This window comes from Felis catus, chromosome C1 (assembly GCF_018350175.1).
Source record: "Felis catus isolate Fca126 chromosome C1, F.catus_Fca126_mat1.0, whole genome shotgun sequence".
Taxonomy (NCBI): domain Eukaryota; kingdom Metazoa; phylum Chordata; class Mammalia; order Carnivora; family Felidae; genus Felis; species Felis catus.
The window spans coordinates 217119068-217133266 of record NC_058375.1 but is presented as its reverse complement, the minus strand read 5'-3'; the positions used below and the strand labels follow the sequence as shown (position 1 = coordinate 217133266).

The following is a 14199-nucleotide window of genomic DNA, read 5'->3' as shown; positions in this document are numbered from 1 at the left end:
CGTGACTTGTCTATTTAGGTCCTTGGGCTCACTCTCCCCATTTCTTTGTATTTTGTTCCGTCATTTCATGGAACTTCTGTGTATAACACATGAGAGTATTTTCCCTCATGCAAGATTTACTCTAATTGCATGGTGCTGTGTTCTAACTTGTCACATGCACTTGGCCCCTGCGAGGTGTACCAGGCTTTTCTCCACGTACTAGACAGAGTCGCTCCCAACACACGCGTGTGCCTGCACGCGCATGTACCTGTGCACGTGCTCACATCCACGGGCACACACGCCCGCACAGACACACGCTCGCACATGCAGGAGGTATGCTGAAAGGGAGCATGTGTGGGACATTGGTGCCAGCCAGTGGGGCTGTCATGGGGTGAAGAAGGAGATCCATTTTGGAACGCGAGGCGGTGACCACCCATCCACTCCCTCGTGACATGGGTGCCGTGTACTTCTGGTGCTGCCTCTCACTGAAGACTTGAGCAAGCTGCTTTGGGCTTTAGGGAGAAACTATCTCCTACGTCCTCTTTTCCTTGGTTTTCCTGCTATCTAAGGCCATGATCAGGGCCAGAGCGAGGCCCAGGAGCCACGAGCCCAAAGAACAACACACTTTTGCTCCGACTTTAGCGTTGCATAGATAGGTCCTGCAGCCTCAGCAAGCCAGCGCCCATTACACTCACCGGTGCAGGAGACTGCCATGGGGTGCAGGGAGGGGACCTTGTGGTCACCACCTGCTGTTCGGGTCCGGGAGCTTTGAGCTCTGTGTTTTGCATTTGCCTTCAGAACTGCCCTGCACTCGACCTGCCCCGAGGCTGACCTTATGAACCACATCATCTGCCGCGTGCTCTCTGACTCCTCTTGGGCGCGCAGTTAATGGAAGATGCTAGAAGCGCCGGGAAGGCTGGGTACCTGCTCCCAGGCGTCCCCTCCTTGCCAGATCTCTGCTATAATCTGGCTTCATCTTTACGCCGAAGGCTCAGCTCCCGGGGACGGGGGGTCCCACTTTGACCGTGGCCACCTCTAATTGGTCTCCCTGAACCCTGCCTACCTTTGTTACACCGATGGTCACACCGTTTTCTGCCATGCTTAAAGGCAAGTGCCCCTTTCCACATCCGCCTTCCCAAGCCATCCCAGCTGCTTGGGGAACTGTGTATTCGCAATCCCCAGTTTCAAAGAGTATTCTTTTCACATTACTAACTGCCCTGCACAGTCTTCACTGTCCCCTCCCCACCCCGACTTGGCTGAACACTTGAAAGCAATGAAATTTGCGTTAGACGAGTGTCATTCTTTCCCACGATGAACCCCCTCCATTCTATACCGTATACGTATATACTTCTCTCCACCAAACGGCACCATTCAAAGGGGCAAGAACAGTCCGTTGCTCGTGACACGTTTTAAGGACTTGGGTGAGTTCCGGGCTGTTTTCATTTCAAGACGATCACACACTGAATGATTCAGCGTGTGACCCCAAGGCACATCTTGCTACCAGTGACTCTATTATAGGGAAGGCAGGCTGGCCTTGAACCTGAGGGCAGAGAGTGCAACATGCTCAGACCTGTGTTCCGTGTATCACTCCGGACACGATGCAAAAGCAGCATTTGACGGAAACAAGCAAGGGGAGGCGAGCCTACTTAAGAGGTGACTGAAGGCAGTTTCCAGGTGGCAGATTACAAGGGTCTAAACCAAGAGAGCAGGATAAACGCAAAGATAGATGACAAACAGGAGAACTGCGTGGTGGGTCCATGGGTAGGTCTTGGTGACAAGTAGAGGCTAGTGTCACCGACCGAGACCGAGAACAGAGGGACCTGATTGTCATGAGGTGCTGAGCCTGTGCCGCGTGCCTGGCAGTGTGGAGAGTGGAGAATGTAAACAGAAGTAACACGCGTGACCGCCTCCCAGGCTCGAAGCCCTCTCCACGGGGTGCTTATCAGGAGTCTGGAGAAGCTCCCGCCATGGGGTGGGACGCTCCAGAGGGAAGCTTGGGCTCTGCCACCAACGAGCTGTGTGACCGTAAGAAAGTAGCTTTGCCTTTCTGGGCCAGTGCCTTTACTTATGAGCTAGTACATGAGATGCGATTAAGGCTTCCCAAACGGAGGTCCATGGTGAATGAGCTTGAGAGATGATCCTTGTTGAATCACACGCTCAGGGATTGGCCCAACGGTATGTGAAAAGCTCTGCGTGGTTTTGCCACTAGGGAAATTGGTAGTTTGTAGACGCTTTTTGGGAAACGCCAGCTTGGAGCTGCGTTGAGGTCCCAGCCATCTCCATGCTTCTCTGAGGCTACGATCCCAAAGACTCATGGTCACAGCCTGAAATGGCGCACGGGTTCCTTTTTGCTGAGCGCGGGAGCAAAAATTAGGCTCTTTCTCCAGGTAACTGTGAGTCCTTGGGGACCATCCTTGGTGGGACCGAGAGCTGTTTGGATTCAAATATACAGGTGTTTAGGATGCTTGAAGAGTGGCCAGAACCTATGGCAATACCTTGAAATGCAGCCCATACCGGGAATGAATACTGTGAAAATTTTAAATCCTTGAGAGAAGGAAGAAAACGGAAGACAGGGCTGAAACCAGCAGGGGTGGGCCAGGAATGCCCACCCAGGCCCCGGAGACACAGGAGCCATGCAGCATGCTGGGCCAAAGCATCTGAGGAAGACGGGGAAACTTTCCACCCCAAGGACAACCTTGGTTGGCAGGTTTTTGAGCATCGTTCCAAGACGACAATTGGCAAAACTAAGAAAAAGTAATCATTGTTCTCTGCTTGTCAGTATGAACACGCCAGGACCTTGTAGCTGTCAGTGGAATCCCCATGTTTGTGGCTCTGTGAACCTGTTATTCCACCAACTGGAACATAAAAATAATAATAATAATGTATTTTGAGGCCTCTACGTCTGTCACAATAAACGCATGGGGACTAAGAGACACCAGCTGAGAAAATGGTGGGTACAGCTTTTTCTCAGAAGTCCCCCGAGGTGTACGTGTCCCCTCTTGAGAGGGACAAAAATCAGGGGAACTGAAGAGCTTAGCCCCGGCCGATCGTGAGGCAAAGTGCAGAATGGATCCTCCCGGCACGGCCCGCAGAGAGGCGGGGGAATGATCATCAACTGGGATCCCCCTGAACACAATGCACCTGTGTCCTCACATAGCCACCTGCTCCCCTGATTAGCTAAACAGGACCGAGCACACAGCTCCCCCATAATCAGCTCCCCTGTCTGTGCCATCCGCCCCATTCCAAAAGGAAGCATGCCACCAGGGCTGCACCCAAATTCTGAGCCACGTGAGGACCTCCTCTGCTCCCCTAGGCCACCCCTTCCTTCCAGACCCTACACAGGGGACAGCCTTCGCTGGAAGGCCACCTCTGCTCACCTGGCCCACAGCTTCTCTATCGCTCCATGACGGCATAATGCCCTCAGTCTCCATTAGTTATTGAAACCCCTGGCCTTGCTGGGCTAATTGTTATACGCCCCAAATATTTCAGACTTCAAAGCAACTCCTTAGGAGTGAGAACCTTGTCTGACACTTGGTATCCAGAGCCTAGTACAAGGTCCTTGCACTGAGAAGGAGCCCAAATTTTGAGTGCCGTGCCTGGCACCACCAAGGACAGGCCGAGCTCCTTTGCTGACATTAAGGTGGGCGGGCACGGACTGCTTTCCCACAGATACTATTGGGGTTAGTCTTCCCCCAAAGAAATATTTAATTCTACTTTCTGCTAAAAGCAAGTCTCTACTGTTTACTATTAGTGGCAGTCGTGTTATCTACCCTTGCATTTTTTCAATGCCTATGAGCTCCCTCACCACGGAGAACACGGGAAGGAAGAAAGACTGGCTGGGGGGCAGGGTGGCGAGACCCTTTTTGCCCCCAAATGCATCAACTGTACAATTTGGTAACTGGCGTAATCAAACTACTTAAGAAACAACTGATTACTAATTGCTATTATTAAGGATGTCAGCATTCCATGATTTTGCTGCTGATATATTATATACAAGTCAAGATGCTACTTGAATTCTTGATTGAAATAGAAAACTGGAGGCATTATGTTGTGTTTGGGGTAATGGTATTTAAGCATCTGGAGGCAAGTTAAAGAAATACTAATTGGGTGTTTATTAAGAGATCGCGCCCAGCAGCATGTATAGGTGGGGAATGAGTGTGGGGAACGTGTGTTAGGCATGTGCATACACGTCAAGGTGGGGTCTGTTTGGGGAATTCAACCTCTCATCCAACCAGCACCCCCGACGGGCTTGACACTGAGTCTGCCATCACATGAGGGCCACATCCACTGCTCCTTCCCTATACGTGGAGGAGGATGTCACCCAGGGCAAACCGAATGGCCACATGTCTGGTAAATGAGCACAGCCCCTCCCTTATAGGAGCCCTATTCAAACTAATGACAGGAGCATGCACACGGCTGGGGGCCCTAAGACATGATGTTGGGAACGGCAAGAGACTAACACTGAGGTGACCCGGGCTCTTGCCTGGCTCCACCACTGCTCGTGTGATCTTGAACTTGTCAATCCATCTCTCTGAACCTTAATATGCTCATTTTTTTTTAAGTTTATTTATGTTGAGAGACGGAGAGCACGGGAGAGGGGGAGAGAGAGAGGGAGAGAGAGAATCCCGAGCAGGCTCTGCGCTGTCAGCACAGAGCCTGACGAGGGGCCTGAACCCACAAGCTGTGAGGTCATGACCTGAGTCAAAATCAAGAGTCAGATCCTTAACTGACTGAGCCACCCAGGTGCCCCTTAATATCGTCATTTAAAAAAACAATGGGATTGGTCAGGCCATCTCTTGGAGTCTTTATAAGTTGGGCTAACCAAGGCTTCCAGAGCAATGACCTGTGCTTCTGGAGGAGATTAACAACACTCCATTGCCTTCGAAGTGTGGTGCGTCCTAACCGAGGCCTGTGCAGACCAGGTCCTGCCTTCAAAGGGATGGCTCACTCCACGCCGACCGGGGAGGGAAGGGATCTCCTGGAAGGCTGGTGGGAGACTGGCTTATGAACTTGAATGCACCAAATAAGCAGCGAGCTGGAATAGAGCCTGTCTTGTTCTAACTGTTAGAGAGAATACGTTCCCAAACCAGAACATGTTACAACTGGAACCGGACCTAAGTGGAGGCAGAGAGAGAGGAATCACAGATAATGAGGACCTTCATGAGGTACGTATTTCCCAAGGGCTGGTCTTTCCCACTTACCCCGCTGAGGGAAACGAGACTCTAAGAAGTTGAATTTCATCCCTGGGGTCCCCCAGCTTGTAGAAAGTGTGAATCTAATGCTCTTCCTGGTCCTTCTTGATGCCTGTAGTTCGTGCTATAGCTGCATTTTACAGATGGGGACACCGAGGCTCACATTTGTTCTTTGGTCAATAGCCAGTTAGCCTCAGTGTGTAAACCAGGATGTTTCCCGACTTTTAATCAAGGGCTGTTGATGTCTCCCCACCCCCCAGCCAGACACATTTTGCAGGAAGATCCATGAAAAAATTTCCCCCACTGAAGCTGTTTACAACCCTTTGACTTTACCTTCCACACACACACACACACACACACACACACACACACATCAATAGCATGGAGTCCCTGGCTTCAAATAATGCAAATAAGAGCATTAAGAAAAAACATGGATGAATGAGTGGGGGGCTCGGCTGCAGAAGAAAAAAAGAAATGAGAAGCAGGAGGTCAGCAGTGACAGGGAAGGATAGGGACGAAAGCGTTCCGCCACCTCGGCTGCACACCCTGAGCAGAGAATGTGGGGGCAGGGAGACCCTGCTCGAAGCAAAATGAAATTAAACCTTTCTAAGTACTTATAAATCAGCACCTAATGACACTATCCCACCACCAGCCGGAGCACTGCTCTTATTACTTTGATTCACAAGCCAGGGAAAGATCCGGAATTATGCACAAATTATTGTCCCATCTTCTTAATTAACACTGATTGCAAAATTCTTGCTAAAGTCCTTGCTAACAGACTCAATTATGTGCTGCCTGAATTGATTCACCCAGATCAAGTGGAATTTATTAGAAATACACTTTCCTACAATAACATCGGATTATCTTTGAATATAGTTAAATTATTTAGGAATGAAATGGCTCCAGCATCAGCCTTTGCTTCAGATACAGAAAAATATCTCCCACCACCCAGAATAAAGATATTTATTTGCTTTCAACCAGATACACACCCGAGGCTCTTTTCTTTCCCAGAAGCAGGTCGAATCACTATGAGATGAGATGCATGTCTTAGAGCTAATGGTCCAGCTTCAGAGCAGACAGGGCAGGGAGAAAAATCCTACAGGGTCATGTCTCAACTGCCCCCCTCCCCCAGTATGAATTGTCACTGCCTGTGGAACACGGTGAAATTGCAATTAGGCTAAATCAGGATATTTTCAGAATCAAAATTGAGAAACAGGCTAATAAGGAAATAATGTATGCTGATGACATAGTTCTATTAGCATCGCTCCCAAGCACACCGGAGAGTTTCGAAAGAACAAAAAGGGAATGAGAACGAGAGCGAAGAGGCTTTTCTCCTTCCCAGGATGATGATGGTTCCTGCAATGGTGTGCTCTGCTCAGGAAAAATCACCCTAAGGCACTCGTTGGAAGTGGCAACTGTAGCCTGGTTCTACTTCCCAGTCCTATCGTCCATCATCTTCTAATACCAAATTCAGCAACTGGGTATGAACCTGGACTGGGTTTGTCCTAGATGCCAGATCCTGGCACACAGTAGGCACATAACATTAACAGACCAAACAGCATATGGAGGACACTAAAATCCTCTGGGGTTGGCCCTTGATAGATGAACATGTTCCTACCAGGCTGTGATTGAAAGGAAGGCAATCAAAATAAAGACAGTTTGCTCAACATGGTGCATACGGGGGGCATGCCGCCTTGTGCAAGGAAGAGGGACCCATCTAAAAATGAGAGTGTGTATACCAGAGCGGAGGGAGGGACTCCAGGCAAGTAGGCTGATAGTATTGTGTGAGGTCACAAATCCTAGACAGAGGTGTTTACACTTATCCAGAAAGGCAGTGGGGAGGCAGCCAGCAATGGAAGGAGATCCTCTAATTTGAAAAACAAAACAAAAACTCTTTTACATAAGAAAGATGGAGGTGAAGAGACCGGTCCCAAGAAGGTGCCTCCTTCTTTACTGAGTCCCTGAGGCAATAGGATGTTCCCACCTCCCTTGAAGCTAGAGTTGGCCTTGTTCTAGTCAACAATGGACTTCACAGTAGATCCAAGATGACTGAAGAAAGTCCATCAATCAGAAAATAGATCAATAGAAAGTATCCGATTTGAAGAACAGAAAGCAAAATGGTAAAAAATAAAAAGAACGGGGGCAATTTAGAAGGACTCACATATCCAACTGGAGTCCAAGAAAGAAAGAAGGAAGGAAGACAGTGAAGCTAAGAGCACTACTCAGAGCACGGTGGCAGGCAGGCAGTGGTCTGCCAAGTGTTTGCCAGAAAAAAAATATTTAGAGAAATAGTTACCAAACAGTTCCCAAATTTGATGAAAGACATAAGTTTACAGATTCAAAAGTTCAGCAAACCAGAAGCAGGATGTAGGTAACCTGTGTGCCCGGGAACCTGCCTGCTCCGCTGACTTTTGCTGAGTCAAGTTTGCCTTGAGAGTAAAGAGCAGGTTTACTGGAGTGAGAGCTGGCAAGGCACACAGAGAAAAGGATGCAATGACAGTTTCCTATTCAGAGGTGCACGTCTCTCCCCTTCCTCTAAACCTGCAGTGGCTCCCTACTTCTACCCCAAAAGTCAGCAAACTAGAGCCTGAGGGCTGGCTGCCTGTTTTTGTAAGTGTAGTTTTATTGGAACACGGCCGAGCTCATTCATTTACATATCGTCAATGACGATTTTCACGCTATCAAGGCAGAGCGGAGTCGTTGCCACAAAGACCCACAAAAGCTACGATATTTATTATCTGGCACTTTACAGAAAAAGTCTGATGATCCCTGTCGAACAGCTTCCAGTTCAAATTGTCTAGCATGTGCTCAAGGGCCTGAAAGATGTGCCATGAACTAACTTACCCTGCCTCTTCTCCCAGCATCTTTTTATCCACCTTGTACTCCACTGAGTGATAGATAACAGCTAACAGCACTACTCAGAGCACGGTGGGAGGCAGGTGATGGTCTGCCAAGTGTTTGCCATAGAAATTGACGGTTAGCTTTTAAAAACTTTGACAGCAACTTGACAATGAATGCAACAGTGTGTGATTACTGGGCTTTTTTCCCATTGTATTTTTTTCTTGTAATTAATTTTAATTGTGTCTTTACAAAGACTCAGTCCGTGGCAAATGAAACAAACAAAAATCCCCAGTCCTTCACCTCAAGGTGTTTGAGAAACTCTGGTCCAAACCACTCCCCAATGACACCATCAATCCCTCATACCCTTCTTGGCTCTTGGGCAGGCCATCTCTCTGCTCTCCTGTCCTATCCTGCTCTGACAACACATCTACTCATCTTTCCTGGTGGCCCAGGAGCCTCAGGGGCTCACAGTCTGACACTGAGTAGAGTTGGCCTCATAGGATGTCTGCTGGACATGAACCCCTGTGAAGAGAGAAAGAATATCAGACTGGCAGAGGGGAAGCCAATCTGTGACACAGGCCCCACAGTGCCATGCATGGCCAGCCCTAGGGGAGCTCTAGAGCTGAGACCCTCTCCCAGTTTTCCCACACTGGGTCAAGATGGCAGGACCTCTCCCCACACCTGATGGATCTTGGGATCTGGCAGCCTCAGGAGATGTATTTTGGGATGAGGTGGCTCTCTGCAGCTGAGGCAAACCCTGAAGGAGTTGGTTGCCATCTGGGGCGACAAGTCCTCCCTCACAGTGGGGTCTGGGCAGCCCATCTCTATGTCCACCAAAGGTCTCGTCCCTGCCCCTTACCTCAGCTCCAACCCTTAGGCCCCTTTCCTACCCACATGCCTCTCTTGCCTGGCCCTCCCTTCCAGGTTCCACCCATGGCCCTATCTAACACAGTCCTGAGGCTACACCTTGGCTCTGGTTCAGCCAAAAATAATAGGGTACAGCTCCTCACCCCCGCCAGAGGTCAAGGGAAGGAAAGAGACACCCTCCAGGGGACATGAGTCATCCTGGTCCCTCAACAACCTCTGTGCTTTGCTCCGATGCCATCTGTGGAGCCAGCCTCTTCCATCCCTACTTCCTGTCACTCTAATGCTCTGCGTGATGCATTCTCCCCATCGGACCTGTGCCTCTAGCAGTGATCTCATCCCACTCACTACTTGCTGGTTGTCTCACCTGTCTCTCCCACCAAGCACAACACTTCCCAGAGGCAAGGACTTCTACTCTTTGCCTCCGTAGGATATTTCCAAACTGTACAGAAGTGTATCTTTCCACCTGTAAATGAGGAAGCATCAGAGTCACCAAACTTCTCCAAAATCTGTCGCTTTAAAAATCTTGTTATTTTAACTTGCTTTGAAATTAATAAAAGTGTATATTGCCTACGTTTTTAATCGTCCTTTACATTTCTGATAACGTCTTTTCCCCCATCCTTCTGTTGGAAGCCCAAAGTTCTCATTTCTCACCAACAGAAAAATAAGTAAAGCCAACTTTAAACCATCAGACAAAACTGGCCCTGCTCTGCTCCACGCAGGGCTGCAAAGCACCCACGTGAGCTCACCAGGAGCCCTCCCTCCACAACTGCAGGATCAGTAAAGTTCTCGTTTCTAGAAGGGATATGAAGGGTGACAGGACATAACAAGCAGATCAAAGCAACTTCAAGAGAGAAGTATCTTGCTCCCTGTGTGAGGTTCATAAAAAACAATCAGTCTTAACATGCAATTTGTCTCAAGAGGCAGGAGCTGCTATTTTATCATGTAATTAAATCCCCATGACAGTCATAAAGAAACTTCGTCACCTTTATCAGGGAAAGCTTCGATAATATTCTTTCCAGCAACGTCCCGAGAGTCTATAAACGTCCTTCCAGGGCTATTTACTCGTGCTTGTGCATGCCAAGGATCTGGCTGCTCTGTTCCACAGTGGGTATGCCCCACTCAAGGGCACCTTTGTTTCTGAGCTTCCAAAAAAAGCCCTCCTGGGCGATGGATGAAAGCAGCACTTGACCTTTGGATGAGATCGCATTCATAATGAGAAGCGACTTTGTTGTTTTGCACGATCCACGTTGGGTAGCAATGTCAGGAAAATAGGTTAGCGGGGTGTTCCCCCCACCGCCATATTGTGTGCTTCCGCAGGATGAGAATGAGATTTCTTAATAATGTGAAATCAGTACCGACAATTTAAGTCATTATTAATAGATACACTTGATCTCAAGAAGTAAGATGTTTTAATGTTTTGTTAAATGAGGTGTGCCGTGCTAACATTGTTATTCAGAGAAAAGGTTGAGGTATTTTAACATTTTTTATATTAATGTCTGTGTGACGAACTCTGGTAGATGGGTGAATGTGCTCTTAGAAGCAGAGTCATACACACCCGCCCAGCTTATTATTCTAAAAACTTTTTTTTTTTATTTGAAAAAGCTACAGGGAGTGGGGATGAAGGAGGAGTGGCCTTTAAAATTAAATGGAGAGAGTGAGGACCAAAACAAGATAAAAATGATTTACAGTGAGAGAAAGACCTTAGCTATTGGCCAAGCAGTAGTAAATGTGAGTATCCTAGGGTCTGATCGGATTTAGTACGTGGCCATTTATAGAAACAACTCATGTAGGAAGTATGAAATTGACCAGGCTAACAATATACATTGGCATATTTGAGAGAGTGCTCAGAATCCCCCGATGGCCACATGGGAAATTACTTGCTGCCCTAGCTTGCCCATTTATTTGGACACTTGACCTCAGAAGGAAGCAGACATTTGCCCAATGGCCCAGGAAAGAATCTACACATTTGGGTCTCTCCAGGAACATGAGGAAATGGCAGGGTATCTTGCAGCCTGGGAAACTCTACCCTGGGGCCTGAACACATGGAAAGTCGCTGTCTTGGAGAAACAGCCTGACCCTGTAATGAAACCCACATTTCAGGCTCAGCCAGATTCTTCCACCGAGTACCAGCAGGGCTCATCCTCAGACACTTCTGAAGAAAAGATCCTTCATCAATTCAATGGCAGGATGCAAAGATCCTGATGTTTCTTGAAAATAATAATTACCATTCATTCAAGCACTACCGTATGTATATCTCATTATAATTTCAAGGTGGATTTCACTTCTTCAGCTCATGTGATCCTGAGGCAAAAACTCCCTCTCATTGCTATCTACATGTTAAGACTCTATATAGAGAGCCAGTTTTCGTGTCTTCTATGGACAAAATTTTACATTTATAATTTAAGTCCCAGAAAATATTCTTTGCAAAATCGTATTCAAATCCAGTTGACTGCCTGGATAGTTGTTAGAGAGATTTGGTCCATTCACTGAGTCATTGAGATAGAAGCTGGGTATCCACTCCTATTTGGATTTTTGTCCTTCTTCTTCCAACTTTTCTCCACCATATGCAATAAAAGTCCACCACAATTAAATTTGCTTAGTTCTCTGAAATGGTCCACAGATACAAGCAAAGTTTGACAGTTCTTCTGAAGGACTGAAACTGGTAAGTACACCGATTTGGCAAAAGTTATTTTCATCAGAATCCGTCTCTTTCAAGAAGGGCGCCATATTTGTTCAGAAGAATTTCCTGGACCAGGTCCCTGGAGTAGAAGCTGAAACCACAGGGCCTGAGAATGGGTGGAGCCACAGTGAAGGGGGCAGGTGGGGGACTTTAGTGGCTGTGCCAGAGACAGAAGAAATGGAGACAGAGGAGAGAGGTGGGGTAAGATTGTGCACGTGGTGATGGACACTTCATATCTTCAGGATAGTTGCCAATCTCACTATGTGATGCTGTTAGTGGGATGGCAAACAAACCAACCAAAAAAATAATAATTCAGGAGCAAATTTTATGCCCCAGTATGGGGGCGGGACAGACCATATACAGTCTGAGCAAACGGAGAGGTCAAGAAAGCACAGGTTCCCACCCCCCAGGGTTCCGGAGGGGGGGGGGGAGTCCAGGTCCTACAAAGCCCAGGGTCTCAAGGAGGAAGGAAACTCAACCTGACACCTGACCGACACAAGGTACTCTGCACCGAGAGGCTCTGAATGGTTTAAAATAATGTCAAATATTTGCTGCATTTATGTCGCCTAAATTTGGGTACAAACATCAACAACAGCACCACTAACCTCTGGCCTTAAAAACAAGAAAAAGCACCCTCTAGTGCCACAAACAGGAGCCCCCAAGGGTGTGCGGCAGTCTCAGCCACTTGACCCACAAGGACAACAGGATCCTATGTGCCTGGGGTTTTAATGTTGCCGTGCGGCACCTATTGAATCAGGCCCATCGCTCTGGCCTGTTGAGATCTTTTGGAATTGTGATTACATCAGGCTGCATGTCACCCAACACTATGAAATCCACCCTCCTGAATGTTCACCCAAATCATCCATAAGCATGTATTGTACAGGATCAGACTGAAAACCTTGGCTGCACATTGGAAGCACCTGTGGGGTGAGGGTGGGCGGGTCTAACAGACAGACCTGATTTCCAGGCTGCACTCCCCCAACCCCTGACACCAGAGTCTCTCAGGAAGGGATCCAGGCATCCACATCTTTTTAATGCTTTCCAGGTGGTTCCATTTTACAGTCAAGACTGGAGCCACTGCTCTGAAGGCAGTGTATTACTTCTCCAGCTGGAGTTTTTAGCAGGACTTTCCTAAAAGAAGACCCACATTTTGTCCACCTCCTCTAAAAGGTTTTCAGGAAACCTTCCACGGCAGATTGAAACATGACCCATGCCGATGTGCCCTCTACATATTAATGAAATAACCATGTCACCAAGGAAAATGATTTTATCCAACCTGACTTGTTCCTAGTGACCCACAGAGTTCCAAGTACCCCCACTCCCTTTTCTAAATGTACCCAAACCGTCTTTTTCATCTTTAGAGATCTTGCCCAACACTGATGTCAATTCAGACTTTGGAAAATCAAATCCTTTACTTATTTGAAAACTAAAACTCTGGTCTTTCTGGTCCTTCTGTTGTACCACAATTCCTCCAGGATTTCGATACTTGCTCAGCAACATCAGACACAAAGTCATTCTTAGAAGAAGCTGAGTTTTTCATATGGACTGAAACAGGCAGAGGAGGTAAGGTTTGAGTGGCATCTTCAAGCCCATGCTTGATTAAGCTGAGTAGGGCGAAGACAACGAAAATGAAATTAAAATGGCCTGACCCAAGCCAGGTGTGGATGGACAGAACTACAGTGAGCAAGAAGGAGCCCAACGTTGGGTCAGGAAAAGTGCTGTTCACCTGCAACTAAAGGACATTGTTCAGCTAGTGGGAAGGAAAGACTAAAGCACTCCTGTGGGTTGGGGTCTTGTGGTCACTGCTTTTTCCTGTGTGGTTCTCGGGGGCAGGGTTATTGTATTTTTTGTCTCTGTATCCCCAAAACTGAACGACACGCCATAGAGCATAATATTCCACAAATGTTTATTGAATGAATAGATGAACGAGTGAATTTGTTTACAGGTATCAGTGGGGTCTTTTGCTTCTTACTTTGTCCTATTTTGTTTTTCAATGTAATAATCACACATATGGCTATTGTGTTTTTAAGGCACCTCTGGCATTCTCCTGAAACAATCTACATGTCCTACTTGTAAAACCAATGCTGTCTCCCATGAGCTATTTTTGAAGCTCTCATAAAGAACCAGGTCTGTTTCTGGACTACTACTCCCTAGCCACTGAAATCAAGCTTGGATATTTAGGGCACTGTTGACAAATATAACGCATGGAAAGCTAAATTTAGCATAGGATACGGGCCAGAATGGCTCTTATCCCTGCACTCACCTCCAGTTTTCCCATCCCTTTAAAAATAACCCATGACAAAATATATCAGGAACAAAGGAATTCTTCAGTTTAAAGTGAAGTACAAGTTGGGTCATATTATAGTTGTATATGGATAAGTCTTTTAGAAATGAACTAATCACAATCAGTCTGAGAAAAAGAACATGGCAACATGACTAAGCTTAGAGAAATGAAAACTCTGAAGAATTAATATTGCTACTGAAACTGACAGAGCAACGTCATGGTAGGTAGATGAAGTGGGGAGAGTGATTGGCTTTATTCCAGTGTGTGGTTGATAAGGGAAATGGTCACGTAGTGTCACCTTTCATCATTTTCTGCATGCACGTGCCTCTTGTGTCCAATGAAAGCTCTCCATTCCT

The 14199-nt window shown here is 47.2% G+C and overlaps 1 protein-coding gene across 1 annotated transcript in view; it reads left to right on the top strand.

Annotated features, from left to right (window-relative positions):
* The window catches only part of ASB18 (ankyrin repeat and SOCS box containing 18), a 72399-nt gene that overhangs the window by 13793 nt on the left and 44407 nt on the right, over positions 1-14199 (top strand). The window lies entirely within an intron of this gene.